The following is a 6,828-nucleotide window of genomic DNA, read 5'->3' on the forward strand; positions in this document are numbered from 1 at the left end:
AGGATCGAAGCGATCAATGCTCTAGCCATACCAGTCGTGACTTACAGTTTCAATATCGTTAACTGGTCAATTACTGAAATATGTAATGTTGACAGAAAAATACGAAAACTGTTGACAATGCATAGAATGCACCACCCTAAGGCAGATATAGAACGTCTTTATCTGCCAAGAAAAGAAGGAGGCCGAGGACTTTTACAGCTGGCATTATCAATGAAGGTAGCCACAATTGGCCTAGACACCTATCAGAAAAACTCTGAGGACTGGATGTTAAAACTTGTCTTAAAATATGAAAGCAAGAAAGCATCTTACTCAGTAACAAAGCAGGCAAAGGAATATCTAAGTGAATTCCAATTGCAACAAATTCAAGAATTAGACGAACTAGAAACACCTGCAGAAAAAGCTAAGCGCTTGAAAACCCGTGCTAAAATTGCTGCCTTAGCTATTATGACTGAAAAATGGCATGGAAAACCTCTCAATGGCAAATACCCAAAGAGAGCGAATAATGCAGATATTGACAAAGCCCTTACCCACCAATGGTTAATGGCCTCTGGCTTGAAATCAGAAACAGAGGGGTTTATCATAGCAGCCCAAGATCAATGCCTACCTACAAAGAACTACCAGGCCAACATATTAAAGAACGGCAGCTCCCCATTATGTCGTATTTGCCAACAACAAAATGAGACCATCGATCATGTTGTCTCCATGTGCAGTCTGCTTGCGCCTACAGAGTATCTCAACAGGCATGATAGAGCTGCACAATATATTCACTGGGTAATATGCAAAAACCTGGACTTGCCCCATGATAAAAACTGGTGGGAACACAAACCACCCCCAGTACTTGAAAATGATCACATTGCACTCCTCTGGAACTTCACCATTCAAACTGACAGAAAGATAGACGCAAATAGGCCAGACATCATACTGAAAGACTTCAGACAAAAATCATGCCTCCTCATTGATATGACTGTCCCAATCGATATAAACGTATCTGTCAAGACCTACCAAAAACTGAGCAAATATAAAGATCTTGAAATAGAAATTAGCAAAATGTGGAATCTGAAGACGAAAACAATACCTATTGTCATAGGTGCCCTGGGAATGACAGCGAAACGGGCTGATTACTACCTAGATCAGATTCCAGGAAACCCCAAAATGGCTGAAGTTCAAAAAATAGTGCTCATGGGAACTGCCCATATCCTACGTAAAATACTGTCTATGTGATCTCAAATTTTAAAGCAAACACATAATTTTCTTATGGTTTCTTAAACATTCACTTGAACAAAACTGTACAAATACAAATATATGGTACCCTAGGCATAACACCTACATGAACTTCTAACTTGTTGTCTCTTGAGGTCTCTGGGTGAGACTTGGATCCAACTTGTACAAATGCAAAACAAAAGTCAAACATAATAATAATAATAATAATAATAATAATAATAATAATAATAATAATAATAATAATAATAATAATAATAATAATAATAATAATAATAATAATAATAATAATAGAAAGCAAACTATGCTGGATCATAGATATAGCATGCCCAGCTGACAACAAGGTATGCGATAAGGAAGAAAGAAAAGTCGAAAGATATGACAGGTTAGCTTCGGAGGTTAAGCAGTTGTGGTCGATGAAAAAGGTGGTAGTAGTACCAATAATTTTCGGAGCCCTGGGAACAGTGAGTAAAAATCTTGAGAAGTACATGGAACAAATAGGGGCTGAAATAAGGATGGTGCACTTGCAGAACACAGCACTTCTTGGAACTGCTCAAATACTCTGGATGGTGCTCGAAAAATAAGAGGTGTTACCTTAGTTCACTGGTAGTGAACAGCTTGCACCGTAGTACATCTCCAGCGTTAGTAGCTGTGCCAAGGCAATAATAATAATAATAGGTTGCTGCAAAAAACAGACGATTTTTGCTGATGAAAGGAACCCTAAAATAAGAGACGCAGAGCACTATACTGGCTGCGCAAGCCCGAGCTTTGGCCACGAACTGGAGGGTCAACCTTAGGAATGAGCAAATATCTTCGCTGTGTTGTATCTCCAATAGGGTGGATGAAGCCATTGCCTATATCACGAATGAATGCTCTAGACCTGCCCAAAACCACTACAAGTTGTGGCGATACGATTAGGTAGTGAAAGTGCTACACTGGAAACTGTTCGAAAAGTGGAGGCTAGAGAGAGGCAAGACGTGGTATGAGCACAAATCGCAGGGAGTGGCGGAGTCGTCGGAGACTAGCAAAATCCTCTGGGATATCCCAATTCAAACAGATCAGGTACTAGAGCATAACAGACCGTACCTAGTGGTGGTGGACATGGTGCTCCATAGATGCTATATAGTTGACCACGAATAGTCAAGAAGGAAGGCGAAAAATTAGATAAATACAACCCTCTTAAGTTCGAAATAGACCGGCTATGGGAGATGAGGAAGGTGAAGAAAGTGCCAATTATTGTTGAGTCTTTGGGAATAGTATCAGAAGGTATCAAGGGGAATATCTAGGAAATTGGAAGAGAGTGCCCAGTAGAACTGTTACAAGAGTTTGCCTCCTTGGCATGGCCAGAATAGTGAGGAAAGCATTAGATAGCTGAAAAGAATGGGTAGTATGGTACCGTAGGTTGCTTGTAGCAAGTCCACTACGCATATAAGACTCCAAGAGCTCCAACAAAAGCTGTGATAAAGAGAAATAATAATGACAATGATTATAACAATAGTAAAGAAAAAAAACAAATAATGTTAATAAAAACTCTTTTTAGAGCCATGGAGAAACAGGTTGGTATCCGGTGGGGCTTAAGGTTGCTTCTTGAAGAGGTTAACTGTTCTGAAGATGTTGTTCCAATAGAAACACCAGTGGTTGTCTCATCTCAAAGGACCCGAGTTGTAGTCTGATGTAATTAAATCTGTGACATGGAGAAGAGGGACTCTTCAGCCGCGTTTCGATATGAACAGCGTCTTTCTCACTAATCACAACAAATTACTAGGAATAAACGGAATTGAAAGCGAAAGAAAAACAGAGAACATGAATGACGTTAACGTGAATAGAACTGTTATGATCTGCAGATATGCTGTGCTTGAGCATGCAGTAATTGGTCATCATCCAATAATTATTCGATGATAATTATTCGTGGGAGATGGAGATGTAGTAAAGAGGATATGCAGTTTAGACGGAACGGTCTCTGAGGGAAAAGAATAAAGAAGGTGGAGGTATTGGTAGAAGATTGCTCAGAAATTGGTAAAGCAAATTTATGTTTGAGTTGACAGAAAAGTTAATGAATCAGGCATGCAAGATTCAATGAAGAAATTTACTAACGCTAGTTGAAATGGAGAGTGTACAGAAAGGAATCAGCGAGGAGACAATGAACGTCGAAGAAAAAGTGAATGGAGGTATCGTAAAGGTTGAAGAGTTAAATGAAAACAGTGATTGTGTGGAAATAAGTATTATTCACATGGAAGCTGAAAATAATAATATAATCAATGATGATAGGATTGATAATAATAAACATTTGGAAACACATGCAAATGATACTTCTGTCATGGAAACAAAATTGTAATATCTGAAGATTTGAAAGACGAAAAGCAAAATATCAATATCTTGATACAGTTTTTAGTATGGTTGGTTAGTTATATATTCTTCGCTGGTTGTTCACAATATGAGGTAGGTTGCGTGTTAAGACAATAATTACACTAAAGTTTAATGGAATTTTGAAATAGTTTATTAATCTGCAACGTTAATATCTACAAATGTACATTCAAGGAATTAATATTGCAGACCCATGCTCAAAGCAGTGTCTATAGCAGCAAAAACCCTAACCTAACCCTGCTCACTTGGACCATGTTTGGTACTTTTATCTATCTTTCAACAAATTTTCTAGAAACTAGCACTTACCTTTTCACCCTCATTTTCCTTTTCAAGTGAAACTTGAAGACGTTTATAAAGGGTTGACAGAGGGAAATGGTGTCTTTTTTTATTTATATCAATCTGGTTCATAACACAACCAATTTCGCCAAATCCATCAGACAATTAAAAATTGCCTGCTCCTTTCTGGCTTGAGGAAGGCAGGAAGACGATCTTCACGATAGACTCAATTGATAACTCTCAGGTATTCGACATAATTTCACAAGTCAGCAATACTCGGAAACTGGATGTGTAGAACGGTTTCATTACTCCGTGTACATCTCGGACAAGCCCAGCAGACGACACTTCCATACCTCTACAGTTTTTACGTCAAAGTAGCTATGCTTTCTCTCACTGTAGATCTGCCAGTACAGGAATTTCTGGAAATTATCAATGGACCCATGCCTGAAAGTCATCCGGAACAAACAAACCATTGATTTTTTTATCGACACTCAGAGTAACCACAAGAACGTCGTAGTCATCTTTCCTTTCTACTAATCTTCTATGGTTATTTGATAAATAAATAAATAAATAAATAATAAACATGATTAAATTAAATAGATTTGACCGTAGTTGTGTGATAAGAAGTTCGCTTCTTAACCACATGGCTCCGGGTTCAGTCCCATTATGTGGTACCTTGGGCAAATGTTTTCTACTATAGTCTCGGACCAAGCCAAACCTTGTGACTGGATTTGGTGGACGGAAACTGAAAGAAGCTCGTCGTGTATATATATATATATATATATATATATATATATATATATATGTGTGTGTGTGTGTGTGTGTGTGTGTGTGTGTGTGTATGTGTGTGTTTATGTATTTATGTATGTATGTATGTTAGGTCACTTATGAGGCTCTCGTAAGTGCTACTGGTAACATGGAAGCCAGTACAACCTGTTAAAAGGTCGGATGAACCTTGTGCAGGCTCAACGGCTATCTAGCAATAGCACGGCTACGCAGAAATTCTGGGATAGTGTCCGGCGTGCTAGAAGACCACTGGGAGTGAGTCACCCTTCAGCTTCTGTTGAAGCATGTCTCTAGGAGAAGGTCACTCTGATATAAAACCAGATATGCAGGGAATGACATTAGACATACTGGGGATCATTGGTTTGTGCTAGAGATCATGGCGCTCCCACATCCCTGAGCCTGCGACTTATATTGGCACCAGACATCTCGTTATGGCTTGTCTCTGGATAATGTGAATAGAGTGCAGAGGATCTGTGAGGCGTCGTGCAAGCCTTATTGGACCTAAAACTCTGTAGAGGTATTGTTGGCCTCTGCTCGATATGTGCTGCTCTTTTTTTTTTTTTCCTATATATATTTATTTTATCGAAAGCGCAATGGTAGCATAGTAAATGGGGAAAGCTTGGTTTGCAATGTTTGCAGTCGTGTATGCTTGTTAAGAGCAGGGCTATTTAGCCACCAACGGAGCCGCAAATGCAAAATATAAGTCAGTGCTAGAGCGCACAATCTCCCTAAAGGTCAGCAATGGTCTTCCTCGGTCACGAGTGGACGGCCATCATCATGTATGTATGTATATGAGTCTGATCTTTTGTAGTAGTGTGACAACTCCGGACATGTTTCGGTATTTAAAAGCGTGGTATAGCAATGTCTTCTACACACATACATACGATGAGCTTATTTCAGTATCTATCTACGAAATAAACTCGCGAGGCTTTAGCCGACCCGAGACTATTGTAGAAACACTTTCCTAAAGTGCCACTGCGTGGGCACTTTAGGCAAGTGTTTCTACTATGGCCTCGGCTCCACTTGTGATACACCGCAGCCTGTCTTGAAATACTAGGCTTTTTGAAGAAAGAGCAAAAGAAACCGATGCAGATTCTCAAAACCCAATCTATTAGCGGCACAATGAAGATTTTCCAAAGATTCTCCATCTGAGATTCTTTAGGCGAACAACTGCACACACATGGATGTGTACAATGACACATCGACCAACACTCCAACTTACCATACATTTACAAGCACCGGAAAGTCTCTTAACTCAAAAAGTCTTGTCGCTTTGTTAGGAACCGGCTCGAACTCTCTTAAGAAGAACTTCAATAAAACTCAAGGCAAAAACATACATACATACATACATACATGCATACATGCATACATGCATACATGCATATATACATACATACCACTTGAAGAGTATGCGTTTGCAATCCAGGAACAGGAAATATCAACCTCCTGATTTACAAAAGGGATAGGGATACAGGAAAAGCAGTAAAATGTGACAACCGATGCAGACTTTGTGGAATTAACACCGATACATACATACATACATACATACATACATACATACATACATACATACATACATACATAGAGATACGTAAGGGACAGTGCAGACGGCCTTCAAATGCCGTATGATATCACTCAGGTAGCACCTGTTAAACAACAGCAGCGAAAAAAAAATATATTAACGCAGTCCTGAAAAGGGAAATGAGCAACATTGTACGAGTTGGCAGTGAATTCCTGAAGAAGCACTCTCTTCCTGATAATCTCCTATACAGCTCTAAAACAGCTGGGCTTTCTTATTTCCTTATTGCCCACGCGGGGCTAAACATAGAAGGGACAAACAAGGACAGACAAAGGGATTAAGTCGATTACATCGACCCCAGTGCGTAACTGGTACTTATTTAATCGACCCCGAAAGGATGAAAGGCAAAGTTGACCTCGGCGGAATTTGAACTCAGAACGTAACGGCAGACGAAATACTGCTAAGCATTTCGCCCGGCGTGCTAACGTTTCTGCCAGCTCGCCTTATATATATATGTGTGTGTGTGTGTGTGTGTGTGTGTGTGTGTGTGTGTGTGTGTGTGTGTGTGTGTGTTTGGATACGAGTGAGGAGGATTGATAGGGATGTAGATATGAGTGAAGAAAAAAGTTAGAGAATTGAAGAAGGAAACTGTGTAGGTTTTAAGA

This window comes from Octopus bimaculoides, chromosome 4 (assembly GCF_046866305.1).
Source record: "Octopus bimaculoides isolate indiv1 chromosome 4, ASM4686630v1, whole genome shotgun sequence".
NCBI lineage: Eukaryota > Metazoa > Mollusca > Cephalopoda > Octopoda > Octopodidae > Octopus > Octopus bimaculoides.